The sequence below is a fragment of the Pan paniscus genome, chromosome 16 (assembly GCF_029289425.2).
Source record: "Pan paniscus chromosome 16, NHGRI_mPanPan1-v2.0_pri, whole genome shotgun sequence".
In the NCBI taxonomy this organism is placed as follows: Eukaryota; Metazoa; Chordata; class Mammalia; order Primates; family Hominidae; genus Pan; species Pan paniscus.
In genome coordinates this window covers 9,546,238-9,568,153 of record NC_073265.2, presented here as the reverse complement: position 1 = coordinate 9,568,153, position 21,916 = coordinate 9,546,238, and the positions used below count along the sequence as shown (strand labels likewise).

Genomic DNA, 21,916 nt, shown 5'->3' with positions numbered 1-21,916 from the left:
AATCCGGGCTCAGGCTGCGCCGTTCTAAAAGGCACTCGCTTTTCTGTCTCGCATCCGCGGCAGGCACATTTCACCGGGGAAGAACTCTGCCTATGAATCTCCCTGGAAATCCAAGGCACCGCCTTCTCCACTGTATAATAAATAACAGTTAATCATTTTACAACGAATGACAATTGGGGGACCGGTACTGGTTACTGGCTAGTAAGTGAGCAGAAATGACTGCAGCTCTATTGCAAAATGAGAGAACAGGCGATAAAGCAAAGGAGGCCATCAATGAAGCAAAGGGATGAATGAGTTTTTTTTAAGACACACGGCACTTGCCCATTTCTACAGACTTAGAGAAGCAAATTCCACCTGGAAAACAGGAGCTTATAATAAATTCTATTTTTTCAACGTACACTACATGATCTTCATGGGTCTTTGATGAAAAAGATTCACATAGCCAGTGAGTGAGCCAACAACTTCTTTAGTGTTCTGCTCAATTAAAAAAAAACCCTGACAACTCACCACAAAAATGTCTTTAGAATTTTTCCATTGATAGATAAAACAGAGCCTGGCTCATAAGAAAGGCTTAGGAGTGGGGGGAAAGGAGGAAGAAGGGAGAGAAATGGAGGGAATAAGCCTTCAGTATAAATGAGCACAATTAGTGGATTTCTTTTTTATCAGCTCTCTGGTCAGGCCTGGCATTCTACTTAATCTAGCAAGTGTCATAACATGGTAAAAAATCGAACTATCTTTGATGACACACACAAAAAGTGAAGGTGGTTAAAAATTATAGAAATGGCATAAACACTGTTGACCCCACCCCAGGTTAACTATGGCTCTGCCGCAACCACACATTTCCCTGCATAGAATACAGCCATAAAGGTAATTACTCAAAACTCAGTTCCTACTGTTTCCCAGTGTAAAGCGTACCTTAAAAGGGGCGTGTGCTAGATAATCGTAGCTCGATTCAATAACTGAAATTGAAATGCTATTTTAAAAGGCTCTTCTTGGAGTTTAATTAGCCATCAGTCTCTCTTCTCCTTGGACTGAAATGGCCTCTCACTCTATTTCCAGAGCGGGGCTCTGTTTCAAGGAGTCTTGTGTTTATTTAAAGCCTGTGGATTATCTTGAAACCAGTGGATGGCTTTTTCCAGGGCAGACATTTGCAGATACAAAGTACAGGATGGCCATGAAGGCAGTGAGTTCCAGAGAACACCAGGATTATTCTTGGCAGACGAGGAGGGTAGGACTTAAAATATTTTGTCTCTGTTTATTATTCTTTCTCTCTAAGAAAAATGTCATGGACATGGCTCAGAAACAGTAGGACATTCTGTCTCTGGGACTTCAGAGCTGTGTTTGTAATGTTCTACCAACAATCCCATGCCCTGGGGAGTGTGTGCAGGGGAGGTCCCAGGCACGGGACGGCTGGCTTCCTCTGCATCCTTCTGGAACTGGGGAGGATTTGGAGGATTTTTAGAACTGGAGGGATCTCTAGAGACTGGCATGGGCTGAACTGGAGCCCCTCATCCGCCGCTAGAACTCATATATTGAAGTCCTAACCCCACGTAGCTCAGAACGTACCCTTATTTAGAGATGAAGTCTTTAAAGAGGTAACTAAATTAAACTGAGGTCATCAGGGTGGACCCTAATCCCACATGACTGGCGGCCTTATACAAAGAGAAAATCAGGACGCAAAGACACACAGAGGGGAGATCATGCAAGGACACAGGGAGAAGCCAAAAGAAGAGGCCTCAAAAGAAACCATCCTGCTGACCCCTTACTCCAAAATGTCCCGCTTCCAGACCTGTGAGAAAATAAACTTCCGTTGCTTAAGCAGCCCAGTCTGTGGTGTTTCATCAGAGAGGCCCCAGTAAACGAATACAGAGACCATCTTTGAGTTTCTCATTTAAAAAGCATTTCATATCCAGAGCACACCTTCTGGATGAGGAAAATCCTGTTTACATTGCTTATTTCTAGCAACAGGCAACACAGCAACACTCCCCATTTAGGAAATACATTGATTTATCCCTCCGTCCACTCATGTCTACCCCTGACTCATTCCAAACCAGCTTTGAGGTCATGCCCAAGTTATCCATCAGTCAGACTTGTCAACCTGCCCCCTGGAGCATGGACAAAGGTAGAGGCCCCCGATCCACCCTTCTGCTCTGAGCACACTAACTCCATTCTTCTTAAAAAGTAGATATCCAGCTAGGGAAGAGGAGGCAGTTCTAGAGATGGATGGTGGTGATGGTTGCACAACAATGCGAATGAACTTAATGCCACTGAACTGTACACTCACAAATGATTACAATAGTAAACTCTACGTTATGCATATTTTGCCATGATAAAAAATTTCATTTACGACCATGCCACCCTGAATGCATCCAATCTTGACTGATCTTGGAAGCTAAGCAGGGTCAGTACTTGGATGGGAGACACAATTTAAACATTTTTAAGTGGATATAAACAAACTCTGAGAATTGACTGAGAAGAAATGAAATAATCATCAAGTTGAACATAGACCAGAAATCTGGCACCTTTCAGTACAAGTACATAAAGTCTCCCTCGCCAGTAATTCGTGAGGGCACTGCCATTCTGATCGTCATCACCATCAACATAATTACGAGTTTTGGGAGGCTTGCCAAATGCCAGGCATTGTGCTAAGTGCCCTACAATTATCAGGCATCCCTGCTAGAAAGTCAGTTTTTGCACCACCTTCAACTTAGGATCTTTAAGTATCGTGCCCAAGGTCACAGTGGTCTTGGAGTGACAGACTGGAGCTTCCTTGGCCTCTGAGCTATCAGCTCAACCATCGTTACCTGCAGAGACAATCTGGCATTAACAGAAAAAGATTGTGCAAGTAAGCCAGAAAATGTGTAACAGATTCTATAGAAACGTCCCCAAAAATTTAAATTGCTTTTTATTTTTTATTTTTGAGACAGATTTTTGCTCCTGTCATCCAGGCTGGAGTGCAGTGGCGGGATCTTGGCTCACTGCAACCTCCACCTTCTGGGTTCAAGCGATTCTCCTGCCTCAACCTCCCAAGTAGCTGGGATTACAGGCGCCCGCCACCATGCCCGGCTAATTTTTGTATTTTTAGTAGAGACAGGGTTTTGCCATGTTGGCCAGGCTGGTCTTGAACTCCTGACCTCAGGTGATCCACCCGCCTTGGCCTCCCAAAGTGCTGGGATTACAGGCGTGAGCCACCGCACTCGGCCTTAATTGCTTTTTAAAGTTCTAAGTTTCCAAAATTTAAGTTTTAATGTTTTGAAAACATGCTTCAGCTCAACATACCTTAATCTGATCGTAGATACCCTCTTTCCATCTTCAGCAATGCCTGTGGATGTGGGCTTACCAGAGCCCACTCAAAAACAGAGTAAAAAATCAGGAGCCCGGGGACTTAGTGCTAGTTCTTCTGATTAATAAATATGAGACTTTTGGCAAGTGAAGAGAGGGCATTTGGACTTGGATCTCCGGGGTCTCTGTTGCCCTATAAGTCCACAATTCTGTAGGATGTAGAGATGGTTCCAATGAATCCCTGTGCTTGGGATGACAGACGCACTATTGCAGAAACAGCATCACCTGCAAGAGTGCTGCCCACACATGCCAGCTTCAAGCTGAAGCACTACCTTCTGCATCTCTGCTGCAGCACCCCAGCATCTCAGACAAAAGGAAGCGGACACCGTGAAGGGTTCGCCCACTGCAGAGCAACATGTTCAAATAAATATCTCACCGGCAAGAAAGAAAGTGCTCACAGTTTCTGTTGTTGTCTTACAAATATTTCTGAAACTTCTTCGGGCAAAGTGATTTGACCTGACTAGGTGGAAAGAAAGAGGCAGGACAGTGGTGCAACAGAGAGCCCTCCAGCCCTGCTCCTGAACTTGCGTTTCTGCTAGAGACCGCAGCAGCAGGTGCTCCAGGGATGCCCAGAGCCCTGAGGCATGCTTCTGTTTCCTCCTGATGCCTGGACCTCCTCCTGGTGGGACAGCTGTGTCCCCTCTTCAACCACATGGGGGAGGCGTGTGTCTAATTCAGCAGTGCCCAGATTGCTACTTGAATGAATGGTTTGATTCACAGGGGAGATTCTGTTACCAACCTTGTATTTCACATTTGTATTAAGTGAATTGCTACTAAGTACTCAACAAAAGCAAATACAGATGTCCTCCATCTTGAAACAGCAGTGATGTTGGAAAGGGCATTTACAGCCCATTAAAGAGGATACTGTTATTTTTTTTCTATCATAAAAAAACTAAAGAGGTTCATATTGTTTCAGCCATTTGGGTGAGCACACAGCACAGGTGCACACTTGGGTCATCTGCAGGTCCGCTGCCAGCAGGGACCCTGCCTAACGCTCCAGGTGGAAATCTGTGAGTGAGGCCACCTGTCTGGGTCTCTGGATGATGTGGGCAGAGAGAACCCTGGTGAGAGAATGCACAGAGAGCAGGGGCCAGCACCTGCCAGCCAGGCAGGGCCACCGCCTGCACCAGCAAGAAGACGTGGAAAACACACACACTCCCCTGTCTTCTGCATCTGGATCCCATTCTGAAAACGCCCTTTGCGTTTCCCGTCATGATACTCCCAGGTTACAAGGAGGGTGAGGTCCCCCTGGTTCACCTCCAGCCTTGACATCACGCCTGGACATGGTCCTCGAAGCCTCTCAGTGACAAACACAACACCTCTAACTGTCTACCTGGCTTTGGTCTTGCCACCTGCTATGGGCCTGTTTGTCCCTGGACTGAATGATCCCCATCTGATCACAGAAGTTTTCCACCTTAACAAAGCCTTGGAGACAGCTGCTGCCCTACAGGATGCAATCCTCATCCCGTGCAACAGCAAAGCTCTGCTCAGGGTCACTGCGCTGACCTCCTCGGCTGCCATCCCTCCCAGCACCCATTCCTGCCACGCAGGGAACCCTGAGGAAGCCCAAACCTTTCTGCATGGCTTCCTCTGTCTTGCCATCCTACAGCATCAGGCGAAGTGCCCTTCATTTAGCATTTCAGGATGTTGTCTTTTCTGGAGAAGCCTTCCTGACGGCCCCCTGGTAGGGTAGGCAGGTGCCACAGCTCCGAACTTGCTTAGTCCCCATGCAGACGTCAAACCCCGTGCTTCCTGGGTGTGGGTGGAGCTGGCTCCCATTCCTCCTTCACTAGACCACAGGTTCCCTGAGCACAGGTACTCTGTGCCCTTGAGACCATCACAGTGCCTGACACACACATGGTCAGAGGGTGACGAATGCTTATTTCAGAAGGATCTCAGGTGCCACAAGATTCTGGATCACCCCAGAACTCCGTGCTGGGCTCTTGGGGACCTAGAGCCCCTGCCTGCCGCACCATCTGCCAAGAGGGCCTGCTGAGGCGTCTCTGTGGTTCCAGAATGCATAGTTCCTCTTTTTAAAGTGCGGGCTCTTTTCCCCTGGCAGCAATATAAAATGATTTCTTCATAGCCTCTAATCTGGCTCCTTAGCTCCTTACTTATTGATCATGGGTAAAGAATGCCTTCATTAAATTAAGTCAAGCATTTTAACCCAAATTAATGGAATAATTACCCCAACTCTTTTGTTTTGTACTTTCTTTATTATTACTATTATTATTATTTTGTATTTCAATCTAATTTGTATTTACCACTTGACAGTCAGTGCTGTGGAAATTCAAAGGAGGGCGGATGGCCCGATCCCAATACTGAATGAATGAGTGATTTACTTTTTCACTGCCAAGACTGTATTGTCAGGTGAACATTTTCAATTTGCTAAACTGAAACAGCAAAGTAGTCTGTTTTTGTCCACCACGTGTCTCCTGACACATAGTGGGTACTCAATCAGTTATTTACTGAAAAAAAATACCCAAGTGAAAGCGTCTGGTGGCAAGAAACACTGAACGTACAAGGAAACTTAACTCAAAGTGATAATTTCTCCAAGTTCCACAGATTCAATGTTACTCTAGGGGTTAATGCCCCGTGACAAATACTGAATAGAAATGAGCATGAAACCCATTTAGACAGCAATGTAATCTATAATAGCGGCTGTGATTGTATTATTTAAGGTATCCTAAATATGGAAGTGATAAGTAGGTTGGCCCAGCCGCTCATGGCAGGACACTCCACTGCACGTCACACAGCACGTGACGGACTCTGTGAGTGCTGCGTCCCTGCCTGACGTGGTTCTCGTCTCCACGGTGACAAGCTGACAGGGACAATGAGAACTGGCATCCGGGCCTCCGCAGTCCTCTTTCAGAGTCAGCTTCACACAGGTCCACAGGTGGCTTCTGGGAGGCTCACGCCTCAGAGAAACTGATCAAGGGGTGTCTGGGTTCTGCCTTCTTTTTCTAACTGGAGATTTTCTTGCCGCAAGCACCAGTGTTAGAGATCAAGTGGTCCTCCCTTAGTTTCTGAGCAGAAAGGCAGCTTTTCCCTTGTTAAATTCTAGTTGAGAACGCAGGTGCCAGCCTCCCCTTGCCTTTCCTGCCTTTCATCTTTTGTCCCCTTGCCTCCTGACTGTCGCACAGTCAAAAAGCCTCGGTAGATGGTGGCAAAATTCGAAGGCTCACGGTGCGGGGTTAGAGTTTGAAGTCTCAAAATCAAAACCCTTCCTTTCCCTCCTGGCCCCAAACGCTCCATGCTGTTTCAGTGGGCTGTGGCTGTCAGCAAAGCCTTGCTTTCTCCTCCGTCAAATGCACCTAAGAGTCCCTAAGAACTGGCTGTGCATTCAGGCAGTAGGTAATGAGAGTTGTTTCACAGAACACCAAATTCAAACCTAGATAAGGGCTGTTCGTTAAAATTGCCCTCTTGAACGTATTTGTACTTAATCCAACAGGGCGTCCTTGCATGAAACCCGCCTGCAGCCCCTCTGCTGAGCTATTAGCACGGTCAGGTCCACATCAGTCTGTCTGCTTCCACAGCCACAGGCCACTTAGTGCCTCTTCCATCACTACAGGTGGGGGTGATGGTGTGAGCAGAGGCACAGCTTTTGGGTGTGAACGTGTCATGCTTTAGAGCTCACTGAGTAGACAGCCTTGCTGGAGAAAAGGTGCTCTCTCTCTGCACAGCATAAGAGGGGTCTGGAGCCTCAGTTTATTTATAATAAAAGGGACCCTAAAGGCAGAGTTCCATGGACCACAGGGCCATTGGTAGCCACAGAGAGGAAGACCATACTACTATTTTAGAGGCCAATTGGGATGGAGAATACAAAAAGAGGTCAGCTAAGAAAAAACCTCGGTGCTAATCTGGGGAATGATTCCAAGACTGAAATGGCAACAGAAATGTGAAATTCTAAAGCACAACCAGATTTGCTCCGTCATCAGATTCAAAAGAAAAGTTATCCAGCACCAGACGACTGGGCAATTTGGACCAAACCTCCAGTTACTGGCAAACAGAGATGCTGGACAGAAAATTGAAGACAGCTGCCTGGAGGTATGAAGGATTTAACAAGAAAGTGAAGAATAAGCAAGCCAAGAAATAAAAAGACAAAAATCCAGAGTTGAGGCTGGGCTTTGAGGTTTCTTTTCCCTGAGGAGGGTCTACAGCTTCTGCAAGATGTAGTTAAGAGGTTGAGTGGAGCTCATGAGACACATGTTGGTGCTCGGGGCCCATATTAGTTTCCTGTAGCTGCTGTAACAAATGACCACAAATGTGGTTGCTTAAAACAACAGTCATTTGTTATCTCGCAGTCCTGGAAGTCGAAAGTTGGAAACAGGTCTCACTGAGCTACGGTCAAGGAGTTGGCAGGGCTGTGTTCCTTTTGGAGGCTCTAGGAGAGAATCCATCTCTTTGCTTGTTCCAGCTTCTTGAGTCACATTCCCTGACTTATGGCTTCCTTCCATTTTTAAAGTCATCAGTGTGCGGGGATTGAGTCTGTCTCATGCTGTATCACTTTGATAGTGAGGTCTGATTAACAGCCTTAATTCCACTTACAACCTCCATTTCTGCTTGCTATGTAGCATAACATATCCACAGGTTTAGGTGATTAAGATGTGGGCATCTTTCGGGGGACCACTATTCTGTCTACTATAAAACCTACCAAGAGGGGGGCCTGATAAACACCTATGCTTTCTAACGCAACCAGGAAGAACTGCATCACAGAGGTGAACTGCAGAAAAGAGCTTCAACATGGAACTTAATACAACACGGTGCCACTGCATCAAACACATCCAGAACACTGCTGAGCTCCTTTTGTGCAGCTGCTACCCAGCTTAGAGTCAACTGAGTGGCCCAGAAAAATCTCAATGTGAAAAATGGAGTATAATAATTCCAAATTGCTAGAACCCCTAGATACTAAACAAAACCAGCAAAAGTCTTCTTTATATATGTGTGTCTGTGTGTGCACATGTATGTGTGTGTGCATGTATGTGTGTGAGTGTGTGTATATATATATGAAATACAAGGCCTCAAATTATTTGTAAAAAATCAATTTCCAGGTACAATGTCAGACACAGACTCAGGGATAACCAGGCATAACAGGATGTAAAGCATCATGGAAGAACCAACAAAACAAGAATAGGAACAGATCCACAGGAAGTTTAAAATCATGCTTGCTGTGATCATAAAGCTAAAGATGCACCTGAAATTTTAGAACAGCTAGAAATTATAAAATGTGACCTTAGAGATTTTGAAAAAATAGAGCCCACATGAAATTTTCAATTAAAAGCTGACTGCCTGGCTTATTAGCAGATTTGGCAAACACAAAGAGAAAACTAGCAAACTACAAGAAACATGAGAAAAATGGTTTTGAATTAAGCATGGGAAGATGAAAGGATGAGAAGTACAGAAGACAGGGAAGAAACCATAAAGGATAGAGGGAAGTCTAACGTGTGTAATCAGGGCCCCAGAAGAAAAAGAGAGAGAGAATGATGCAGGAGCAATTATTGAATACATAATAGCTGAGAATGTAGTAAATCTGACTAAAAAGCAACAAACCGCAGATGCAAGAACTTTTAAATAGGGTCTGTGAAGGGAGATTATACCTAGGCACATGACACTAAAATGATGAAAACCAAAGAAAATAAACTCTTAAAGGGAAATTGGGGCCAGGCGCGGTGGCTCACGCCTGTAATCCCAGCACTTTGGGAGGCCGAGGCAGGCAGATCACGACGTCATGAGTTCAAGACCAGCCTGGCCAACATGGTGAAATCTCAACTCTACTAAAAATACAAAAATTAGCTGGGTGTGATGTCGCATGTCTGTAATCCCAGCTACTTGGGAGGCTGAGGCAGGAGAATCACTTGAACCCAGGAGGCAGAGGTTGCAGCTTGAACCTGGGAGGCGGAGGTTGCAGTAGGCAGAAATTGCACCACTGCATTCCAGCCTGGGCAACAGAGCAAGAATCCGTCTCAAAAAAAAAAAAAAAAGGGAAATTGATAAAACTTGTTACTGGCACACAAAAACTAAAGAAAATACTAAACAGTAGTGTTAAAAGAGAAGGAGGCCAAGCACAGTGGCTCATGCCTGTAATCCAAACACTTCGGGAGGCCAAGGCAGGAGGATTGCTTGAGGCCAGCAGTTTGAGATGAGCCTGGGCAACAGAGCAAGACCCCATCTCTGCTATAAGAAAGAAACAGAGAGAAGGAAATTGGCCTGATGAAAGGACTAAGATGCAGGAAGAAATGAAAAGCAACAAAAACGGTAAATAAGAAAGTAAATATAAAAGCATGTTGACTGTATTAAATAATAATGTCTTTGGCAATTCATAAACTGATATAATTACAACACAAGAGTATGTAAGTTGGAAGAGAATAAAAAGATGTTTTTTTGCTTAAAAAGGGCCCTTGCATTATTCAGAAAGAGAATACTAATCAATTCATGTTTAATACTGATAGTCAAAGATGCATGTTGTAATCTCTCATGTAACCACCAATATTATAGTAAGAAGCATATAATTTCCAAACCAACCAAAGAAAGCATGATAAACTCAATGAATCAGAAAGAAGGCAAAAATGGAGAGAAAAAAGAATACATCAGGCAGGACAAATAAAAATAATAAATGGATGCTTCACACTCAAATATACCAGTAGTAACTTTAAAAGTGGATGAAGAAAAATATTTTAATGAAAACCCAAAAATTATGTCAGACTGAATCTAAAAACTCAAGACTGTATTGATGAGAAGAAAGACCTAAAGCATGCAGATACTAGAAAAGTGTGAAAAGCTGAAAAAGATATAAATGGCAAAGAGTAACAAAAAGAAAGCTAGTGTGCCTGTATTAATATTAGATAATATAGTATTAAATCAAAAAGCATGTCTCTATATAAAAAGCATTAATTTGAATTAAAAAGTTCAACTCATTTGAAAAATAAAAATGTCTAAATTTAGATAATCCTAATAGCATAAACTCAAATTATACATTACAAAAATTGACAGAAACAAAGGAGACATAAAACAAATCCACAAACTTGGTAACATTCCTTTCTCAGTATTTGATAAAACAGTCAAAAAACCAGGAAGTTATATAATATTTGAGCATCACTATTAATAAACTAACCTAATGGACACGTATAAAACACTGCACACAAGAGCTGTAGAACACAGTCTTCTCAAGTACTCACACAACACTGACAAGTACTGACCATATTCTGTGCCATAAGCAAGTATCAATCAATTTCAAAAAACTAAATTCGTATAGGATTAACTCAAATCAGAATTCACCATAAAAAGAAAATTACTAAAAGTCCCATTTGCTTTGAAATTATGTAATATAATTCTAAATGACCAATTAGTCAAAGAAAAGAAGTCACCAGAGAAATTAAGAAAAATATTTTTGTAAATGATATTAAACATATAGGTTGAGTATCCCTACTTGGAAACTCCAAAATCCAAAATGCTTCAAGATCTAAAACTTTTTGAGTGTTGGCATATGACACCCAAAGGAAATGCTCACTGGAGTGTTCCAGATTTCAGATTTTCGGATTAGGAATGTTCAGCTGGTAAGTGTAATGCAAATAATATCCCAAAAAAAAAAAATCAGAAATCTGAAACACTTCTTGTCTTAAGTATTTCAGATAAAGAATATTCAACTTGGCTGGCTCACGCCTGTAATCCATACACTTTGGGAGGCCAAGGCGGGTGGATCAAGTGAGGTCAGGAGTTCGAGGCCAGCCTGGCCAATATGATGAAACCCCATCTCTACTATAACTACAAAACATTAGCCGGGCATGGTTGTGGGCTCCTGTAATCCCAGCTACTCAAGGAGGCTGAGTCAAGAGAAACACTTGAACACGGGAGGCGGAGGTTACAGTGAGCCAAGATCGCGCCAACACTCCAGCCTGGGCAACAAGAGCAAAACTCCATCTCAAAAAAAAAAAAAAAAAAAAGAATATTCAACTTGTACTATGTATCAAAGATTGTGGGATATTGCTTGCTTTCGGGGAAATTAATAGTCTACTTGACTATATTAAGGAATACTAAAAGGAGAAATTAATGAGCTAGGCACAACTTGTAAAAAAGAAGACTATACTAAACACAATAGCAGAAAAAATAAATAAAAATAACGAATTAAAAGACAAATCTAGGAAAAAAGTATAAATTATATAATAACAGAAATAAAAAAGGGAACATCAGTACAAATCCTACATACATCAACAGGTTAAAAGTGTTATGTGAACAACTGAATGCTAATAAATTTGAAAATTTAAGTAAAAAGGACAGATTAATAGAAAAATACAAGTTTCTAAAATTTAGAGTAGAAAAAAACCCAACATATTCTCAATAGTTCTTTAACATTAAGCAAATTGAAAGGTAATTTGAATCTTTCTGCAAAAAACACTTCAGATTCAGATGGCTTCACCAGTAAATTTGCCAAAAATTTGAGGACGAAATAACATTCAGTTACATAAACTCTTCCAGTAGTGAGAACAAATACTTCTTAATTTATTTTATGAAGCTGGCATGGGCTTTATACTAAAACACAATAAACATATTAAAAAACACAAAAGTACAAGTCTATCTTATTTAGGCAAAAATTCTTTTTTTTTTTTTTTTTTTGAGACGGAGTCTCGCTCTGTCACCCAGGCTGGAGTGCAGTGGCGCAATCTTGGCTCACTGCAAGTTCTGCCTCCCGGGTTCATGCCATTCTCCTGCCTCAGCCTCCCAAGTAGCTGGGACTACAGGCACCTGCCACGACGCCTGGCTAAATTTTTGTATTTTTAGTAGAGACGGGGTTTCACTGTGTTAGCCAGGATGGTCTTGATCTCCTGACCTCGTGATCCACCAGCCTTGGTCTCCCAAAGTGCTGGGATTACAGGTGTGAGCGGCCAAAAATTCTTAATAAAACATTAGCTTACTAATCCCAGAAATATATAAAAGATAATACATTAGGAAGATGGATATAGCTCAAGAATTCAAGATTGGTATGGCATTAGAAAAATCAATGTCATTAGATACATTAACACAAAAAGAGAAAAATCATATGATCAACTCAACTGAAGCAGAATATGCATTTGATTCAACATTTATTCATAATACTTTCTCTTAGCAGGCTAAGAATAAAAGAATCATTAGTTTGTAAGGGCTATTCACCAATATCCTAATAAAATATCATATATAGTGGTACAATGTTCAAATTTTTCCCTTTACACACTGTATCAGGGAAAGAATGTATGATATCACCACTTCCATTTAGAACTGTACTGGAGTCCTTGCCACTGCAATTAGGTAAGAAAAAAAAAAGTATAATGACTAAAAAGGTAGAAATAATGCTATCGTAATTCAAAAATAAAATGACTGTGTAGAAGATCTAAAATAATCTTAGAAACTTATTAGAATTAATACATGAGTGACCAGGCACAGTGGCTCATGCCTGTAATCCCAGCACTTTGGGATGCCAAGATAGGCAGATTATCTGAGGTCAGGAGTTCAAGAACAGCCTGGCCAACATGGTGAAACCCCATAGCTACTAAAAATACAAAAAAAAAAAAATTATCCGGGCGTGGTGGTGTGTGCCTGTAATCCCAGCTACTCAGGAGGCTGAGGTGGGAGAATTGCTTGAAACTGAGAGGCAGAGGTTGCAATGAGCCAAGATAGCACCACTGTACTTCAGCCTGGGCAACAGAGTGAGACTCTGTCAAAAAAAAAAAAAAAAAGAATTAATACATGAGTTTAGCAAAGTTTCTGGATACAAGATCACCTACTATGTCTCTATAGACTGTATGAACATACATACATATGCATGTATACTATATTTACTACATGTAAACACGCACACATTGAATTCATAAGCACACTATTTGTAATAAGCTAACAAAATCACTTTGCTAGGAATACATCTAAAAAATGTATAAGATCTCAACACTGAAAACTATAAAGTATTATTAAGAGATTAAAGATGATGCAAATAAGAGAGAAATAGAGGGAACTGTGTTCTGTGTTACATAGATCTGGGGTCAGTGCCTGCTTCCACCAGCCACACTGGAAAAACTAATCATTCATCAGCACTGCTAGGGAACTTAGGAAAGTCTTGCCTCAGGAGTGGAGAACAATTAACTCTAGATGAGCACTTCTTTAGATCCTCCTAACAAATCAAATTGTCTTGAGTAAATTCACTGCAGTCCTGGGCACAACTCAAGAATATTTATAGTCAAATCCAATATCTGGCATCCTATTAAAGATTATCAGGCATGCAAAGAAGAAAGAAAACTAGGCCCATAATAAAGAGAATAAGTGTGGCCGGGCGCGGTGGCTCACGCCTGTAATCCCAGCACTTTGGGAGGCCGAGGTGGGCGGATCATGAGGTCAGGAGATCGAGACCATCCTGGCTAACACGGTGGAACCCCGTCTCTACTAAAAATACAAAAAATTAGCCGGGCGTGGTAGTGGGCGCCTGTAGTCCCAGCTACTCGGGAGGCTGAGGCAGGAGAATGGCGTGAACCCGGGAGGCGGAGCTTGCAGTGAGCCGAGATCGCGCCACTGCACTTCAGCCTGGGCGACAGAGCGAGACTCCGTCTCAAAAAAAAAAAAAAAAAAAGAGAATAAGTAAGTCAGCTTAATCTAACATAGAAGAGACACAGATGTTAGAATTTGTAGAAAACGACATTAAAGCAGTAATTATGCTGGCTTTCCAATGATCAAAAACTTAAGTAGGGACATGGAAGGTAAAAAAGAGACCAAAATTGAACTTCTAGAGATGAAAGCTACAATATCTGAGACAAAAAATAAACTGAATGAGATCAACAGCTGATTAGAACTTACAAAAGAAAAATATAGTGAACTTGAAAAATAGTAACCAAAACTATCCAAACGGAAATACTAAGAGAAAAAAGAATCAAAAGAGAGGATGGGTAAGTTGTAAAACAATTTCAAGAAGCCAATATTCTATTACTTAGAATCCCCAAAGATGGGGAAGGGTATGAAGAAATATTTGATTAAATAATAACTGAAAAGTTTCCAAACTTAATGAAAACTATAAACCTACAGATCCAAGAATCTCAAACCTCCAAATTATGAAGAAAATTACAAAGCATATCATGATCAATTTGCTTAAAACTAGTAATTAAAAAAAAACTTGCAAGCAGCTGTGTTATGTACAAAAGAACACAAATAAGGATAAGAGCAGATATTTCATTACAAACAATGCAAGCAAGATGACACTTGAGCAACATCTTTAAAGCACCAAAGTGTAAAATACTGTCAACCTAGAATTCTATACCCAGTAAAGATATCTTTCAAAATAAAAAAGGAGGGTGTAAAATAAAGATGTTTGCACATATACAAAAGCTGAAAAAAAATTCCTCACCCACAAATCCATACCAGAAAAAAATGATAAAGGAAGCCATTCAGGCAAAAGGAAATTATCAATTGGAAATATGGATCTACACAAAAGAATGAAGAGCACAGGAAAAGGCAACTGTTTGTTTGTTTGTTTTGTTATTTGACAGCCAGTTCATCCTTAAGCTCTAGGTGATTTTAGTGCTCTTTTTATGAGCATGGGTAAGTAAGACTTTTTCTTATTACATAAATCTCTGTAATATATAAGCAAAATGTATCATAAAAATAACATTTGTTTACAACATATATATATGATGATGATGATGATGATGATGATGATGATGACAGTACAAAGTCTGGAAGGAGAGAAATGGAAGGATACCATTGCAAAGTTCCTTTACTATATGTGAACTGAAATAATATCACTGAAAGGATAGATCAGGATGAATTAAAGATGTATCCAACAAGCCTTGAAGTAACCTCTAATGAAGAGGTATAGCTAATGGGAGAAAAAAGAAGCAGAAAAAGAAGAAAAGGGTCACAAAGAGAAGATGGGAAAACAACTAGCAAGATGATAGGCTTAAATCTAACCATGTCATTAATCACATTAAATGCAAAGCTTTACACATTTCAATTAAAAGGCAGACTCTTTTTTAAAAAAATTAGCAAAAGACTCAATTTCTTGCTGTCTAAAAAAATGCACTTTAAATACAAGATGCAAATATGTTATATAAGGTTATGCTGTAACTAGTCAAAAGAAAGCTAAAATGGCTATATTGCTATCAGACAAAGTAAGTTTCAAAGCAGAGAATATTGCCAGGGATTTATAAAAGGGCCAAAATGCCCCTGACAACAAAGCTTCAAAGTAAATGAAGCAAAACTGATAGATCTGCAAAGAGAAATACACATATCTGCATTATGTTCAGAGGTTCAGTAGCCCTTTACAATAATTCCTAGAAAAAATGGCATAAAATTAGCAAGAACACAGAAGACTTGAATAACATCATCAACCAGTGTTACCTGTTTGACATCTATAAAATACTCCACCTAAAAACAGCAGAATGCACGTTATTCTCTAAAGCACATAGAGCATTTAGCAAGATAGACCATATTTTAGGTCCTAAAACAAGTGTCAACAAGTTTACCATAACTCACATTATAAAAAATATTTCCCATTTGTCTGGGTAATAATTTTTTTGATTTGACCCCGAAAGGACAGGCAACAAAAACAAAAATACACAAGTTTGGTAATATCAAACTTAAAAGCTCCTGCACAGCAAAAGAACAATTAACAGTGTGCAGAGGCCGGGCGCGGTGGCTCACGCCTGTAATCCCAGCACTTTGGGAGGCCGAGGCGGGCGGATCACGAGGTCAGGAGATCGAGACCATCCTGGCTAACATGGTGAAACCCCGTCTCTACTAAAAATACAAAAAATTAGCCGGGCGTGGTAGCGGGCGCCTGTAGTCCCAGCTACTCGGGAGGCTGAGGCAGGAGAATGGCGTGAACCCGGGAGGCGGAGCTTGCAGTGAGCCCAGATCGCGCCACTGCACTCCAGCCTGGGCGACAGAGCGAGACTCCGTCTCAAAAAAAAACAGTGTGCAGAGACAACCTGCGAATTGGGAGAAAATATCTGCAAGCCATATATCCATTATTGCAAGCTATTATTGATTAATAATGGATTAATATCCAAAGTATACAAGGAGCTCAAAAACCCAATAACAAGAAAACAAAAAATCAAATTAAAGAATAGGCAAGGGATCTGAATAAACATTGCTTAGAAGAAGACATACAAATGGCCAAAAGACATATGAAAAAATGCTCAACATCACTAGTCATTAGGAAAATGCAAATTAGAACCACAATGAGATTTGCTATCCTACCCGTCAGAATGGTTATTATCAAAAAGATAAAAGATATCAAATGTTGATGAGGATGTGAACAAAGGGAACACTCATATGCTGTTGATGGAAATATAAATTAGGGCAGCTGTTATGGAAAACTATATGGAGGTTCCCCCAAAACTAAAAATAGAATTACCATATGAACCAACATCCCACTTCTGGGTATTTATGCAAAAGATTTGAAATCAGTTTGCCAAAGAGATGTCTGCACTCCCATGTTCATTGAAGCATTATTTACAATAATGGAATCAACCCAAGTGTCCATCAACAGATGAATGAAGAAAATGTGGTATAGATACACAATGAAATACTATTCAGTTTTAAAAAGAAGGAAATTCTGTCATTTGCAACAACATGGATGGAACTAGACAACATTTTGCTAAGTAAAATAAGCCAGGCACAGAGACAAATATTTCATATACTCACTTATATGTGGAATCTAAAGCAACCAAACTCAGAAGCAGAGAGTGGAATTGTGGTTACAGAGGCTGGGAGTTGGGAGAGATGGGGAGATGATGGTCAAAGGGTACAACATCTCAGGTAGACCACACTGTTTTGATTCCTGTAGTCTTGTAGTACATTTTGGAGTCAAGATATGTGAATCTTCCAACTTCATTCTTCTCTTTCAAGATTGTTTTGGCTATATGGGGAGCCTTGTAACTCTACATAAATTTGAGGATTGCCTTTTTTATTTCTGCAAAAATTCATTAGGGTTTTGACAGATAGCGCATTGTATCAGCAGACTGCTTTGAGTAGTATGGCATCCTAACAATATGAAATTTGCCTATCCATGAACATAGGATGTCTTTTCACTTATTTAAGTCCTTTAACATTTTTTTCAGCAACGTTTTATAGTTTTCAGTATATAAGTCTTTCACCTCCTTGCTTAAATTTCTTCCAGGTATTTTATTATTCTAGATGCTGTTTTCTCTAATTGTTTATTTTATTTTGCGATTTTTGTTGTAAACTAATCATTTATAATTGTATAAATTTATGGGGTATAAAGTAATGGTATAATTTGTGAATACAATATAGAATAACTAAATTAAGCTAGTTAACATATCTATCACTCCAAGTTCCTGACGATTTTGTGGTAAGAACGTTTGAAATTTACCCTCTAGGTAATTTTGAAATGTATAATATTCCATTACTAACTATATTCAGCACACTGTACAACAGAACTCAAAAAATATGTATTTATTCCTCCTGTCTGAGATTTTGCTCCCTTTGACCATCATCTATCTTCCTATCTCCCCCATCCCCCAGCCTCTGTAACCACAGTTCACTCTCTGCTTCTGAGTATGATTGCTTTGCATTCCACATATAAGTGAGTACATGAGATACTTGTCTTTCTGTGCCTGGCTTATTTTACTTAACATAATGTTGTCTAACTCCATCCATGTTGTTGCAAATGACAGAATTTCCTTCTTTTTAAAGCTGAATAGTATTTCATTGTGTGTGTATACCACGTTTTCTTTATTCATTCATCTGTTGTTGGACACTTAGGTTGATTCCCTGAGACCCCCTGAGGAACACAGGAAAAGGCACCCCTAACTGCACCCCCCCACAAGTCACTCTTAAGGGCTGTAATTTTTGCTCCATTTTTCAAGACTTCTTGTGCTTAGTTCCATAAAACATTTGAGTCAAGCTCCCAAGGATATGGCTGGACAGAAGTGTACATTGTCCCCCACCTGTGGCTAGCATAAATAAAGGGCTGCAGTTTCTATCTATATAATCACATATATGTTATATATATCATATATAGTTATATATATGATATATGTTATATATATATATTTTAAAGACAGGGTCTCTGTCACCCAGGCTGGAGTGCACTGCCGTGATCAGAGCTTACTATAACCTTGACCTCCTGGGCTCAAGGGATTCTCCCACCCTAGCCTCCCAAATAGCTATGACTACAAATGCACACCACCACACTTAGCTAATTTTTTGTTCTTGTAGAGACAAGATAAAAAATTGCTGTAGAGATGGGAGTCTTGCCACGTTGCCTAGGCTGGTCTCAAACTGTTGGCCTCAAGCAATCCTCCTGTATCGGCCTCCCAAAGTGCTGAGATGACAGGTGTGAACCACTGTGCATTCATGTGCTGCGGTTTTTTATTTTGTTTGTTTGTTTTTGGTTGTTTGTTTGTTTTTTGAGATGGAGTCTCGCTCTGTCACCAGGCTGGAATGCAGTGGCGTGATCTCGGCTTGCTGCAACCTCTGCCTCCTGGGTTCAAGAGATTCTCCTGCCTCAGCCTCCCGAGTAGCTGGGACAACAGGCGCGTGCCACCATGCCCAGCTAATTTGTTTGTATTTTTAGTAGAGATGAGGTTTCACAGTGTTGGCCAGGATGGTCTCGATTTCTTGACCTCATGATCTGCCCGCTTTGGCCTCAAAAGCTCTGGGATTACAGGCGAGAGCCACTGGGCTGCAGTTTTAAAGGGAACTGACAGCAGTTGCCATAAGTGGTTATTACTGCAGGAGGGCGTGAACTCCAGCTTTTGGAATTCACAGATTTGGATTTGTGTTCTTTTTTCTTACACACACAGGTAAGAGAAGCCGTGGGTGCCTGGGTCAGACAGAAAATGGAAAATCATTGGCTGAGTTGGTCAAGGCAATCTCAGAGGTAAAGTCATCCTGGCCCTGAGAAACCCAATATCCGACATAAAAATTGGATCCCTAATTTCTCAAGCTCTAAATACTTGCCTTCTAGCAGACCTGCCTTTTTCATGTATATTTGGCCCTGTAACCTGCAAATATTTACAGAAGTGGAAAAATCTTACTAAAGATAATCCAGAATTACAGCAGCCATTATGTAAAACGTTCCAGATGAACAAAACTGTTTATTGAAGAGTGCACTTGAGTCCTGGGCTCCACAAATTAGGCAGAGGGAATGGGATTCTTATTGGCATTCAGGATCCTCAAAGAGACAACAGGATTCCAAAATAGCCTTTTATAAAGATTCATTACAAAAAGCTAATGAAAATCTAAAAATGCAAGATATTCCCCATACCCTATCCCACTTTGTCTGAATATTCATGGTCTACTCCTGAATATTCATAGGCTAACACTCTGTCTGAATTGCCTTTTTCCCTTGAAATAGCAGTTAAACAGTTTCCCTATAAGAACTACCCACAAATTCAGGAGATAATTCCCAAGTGACTGATACTCCCTAGACAGAAATAGAGCTCAGGGCCATAGTTCAAAAATTTCCTAAACCTAGGAAAGACCTTCGAAAGTTTTCTAAAGAATTCAAGGTCTTAATTGTAACATATGACCTCTGGATACCTGACTGCCACCAACTAATACACAGGTTGGTGGGACCTGGGGAGGCCCAAAAATGAATGAAAGGGGCACACTGATATTTTTTGAGAATGATGGGAACCTGACAAGTCTCAATGGACTACTTATGGGCCAGGCAATGCTGAAACAGCACAAATGAGCTTTTGAAAGCCATTCCCGAAGTGTTTCAGCTCCATGGCAACCAACAACCCAGAACAGTTTTGGGACTGCCCTGGAGCACTTTCTAATAGGTGACTCCGAAAACAACAGTTTCCAAAAAATTGTTGCCACTTGTGCAAACAACCAGGACACTAGAAAAGGGGCTGTCTCAAAGATTTCCAAGAAAGCCCTTAAAAACAGTCTGCCCAACCTCTGAAAATGGTCTCCATGTTAACCACCAGGACAAATGGGCCTCTGAGGGAAGCTTCAGGAGACTTCTACCTAATATGCTTTGCCCATTCATTAGTAGCCTCTACCCCCTAAGTCAATAATCTAATTAAGAAACGAAGCTGAAAAGTCCAACTCTGGAACTAAACCTGTCTTTAAAATACAATTTTCTGAAATTTAGTTAGCTAATTTTGAAACTCTTTGTAAAAGAAATTTACATCTATAAAGGAAATCTCCATTTGTAAGCGTGTCTCCTTCTCTGTACTTAAACCACTAGAAACTTTTGCTTTGGGAAAAACATCGGTTCAACCTTCACATAACAAACCTTACCTTTCTTTAATGTACTTTTCCTGGCCATCTTGCCTTAACTGGGCCTTTACCCCTTCTTTGTTTTGGCAAATAATAGTATCTAGATCTAAGTTCTGTTCATTGTTTACCTTGTTTCATTTGGGAGCCATCCCTTTGAGACTGCAAATTTAGGGTTGCCTAGCTGGCAATTGTTTAGGACAATGGAACAGGTAAGCAGAAGATTGACAAAGGAAGGAGAGAACACTGGCAAATGAAGAATCTTGTCAGATCTGCTCCTATTTGTGTGTCTGTTTGTCTATATGTCTGTATGTGTTCTGTGTATGTGATATTTCTCTGCCAAAATATATGAGAGCTCGGATTAATTGGCTTAAAGAAAAGTGAGTGCTGGCCAGGCGCGGTGGCTCACGCCTATAATCCCAGCACTTTGGGAGGCCGAGGCGAGCGGATCACCAGGTCAGGAGATTGAGATCATCCTGGCTAACACGGTGAAACCCCGTCTCTGCTAAAAATACAAAAAATTAGCTGGGTGTGGTGGCGGGCACCTGTAGTCCCAGCTACTCGGGAGACTGAGGCAGGAGAATGGCGTGAACCCAGGAGGCGGAGCTTGCAGTCAGCCGAGATCCTACCACTGCACTCCAGCCTGGGCCACAGAGCAAGACTCCGTCTCAAATAAAAAAAAAAAAGAAAGAAAGAAAGATAGAAAAGTGAGTGCTTAAATCAAACATTCTATCTGAAAGAAACAGAACAACTCAAATGACTTTTGATCCACATTACCTGGGTAAATCTTTGGTAAACAAAACTGGTTTAATGTTGCTGGTTTAATGAAAACAGTTGTGTCTTCTCATCAGCAAAATACCTGTGTATTTAACTTTAGGGTTTTTGCTTAGGTGCTGACTAACATTTGCATGTTGTAAAAATGGTTCACAGGGAAAACTTGAGATGATGGCTAGTTTAGTTCAATGTCTCATAAAATGTTCATAAACAGCTCAAATATAACTGTTAAAATGAGTAAATTAGGTACATTCAAACAGCCATAAACATTTATAAATGAATTCTTCATAGTTCAAAAAATCTTTTTGGTAACTTAAAACCTTCAAGTGAAATTAAGTAATAGATACTCATTAAATGTTTAGGTCATTTCTTGATAAGTTAAAATACTAAGCATTCATCATTAACAATAAGTTAAAAGTTTATATACTTTGACATCTTGTTTTTATATGGTAGAGAGTAGCTAAATATATTTGGGTCTGTTAGTAAACATAAAACAATTGTTCTGTGAGGAAGTTACATGTTTCTAGTAATTATAAAATTTAAATCCATAAAATATTGGTAAGTGACAAATAAAAATTGCATATTTCCTAGCTTT

At 40.7% G+C, this 21,916-nt stretch overlaps 1 protein-coding gene across 4 annotated transcripts in view; it reads right to left on the bottom strand.

Annotated features, from left to right (window-relative positions):
• ATP10A (ATPase phospholipid transporting 10A (putative)) overlaps window positions 1-21,916 on the bottom strand; it is a 186,336-nt gene that overhangs the window by 57,550 nt on the left and 106,870 nt on the right. The gene's annotated exons all lie outside the window — the stretch shown is intronic.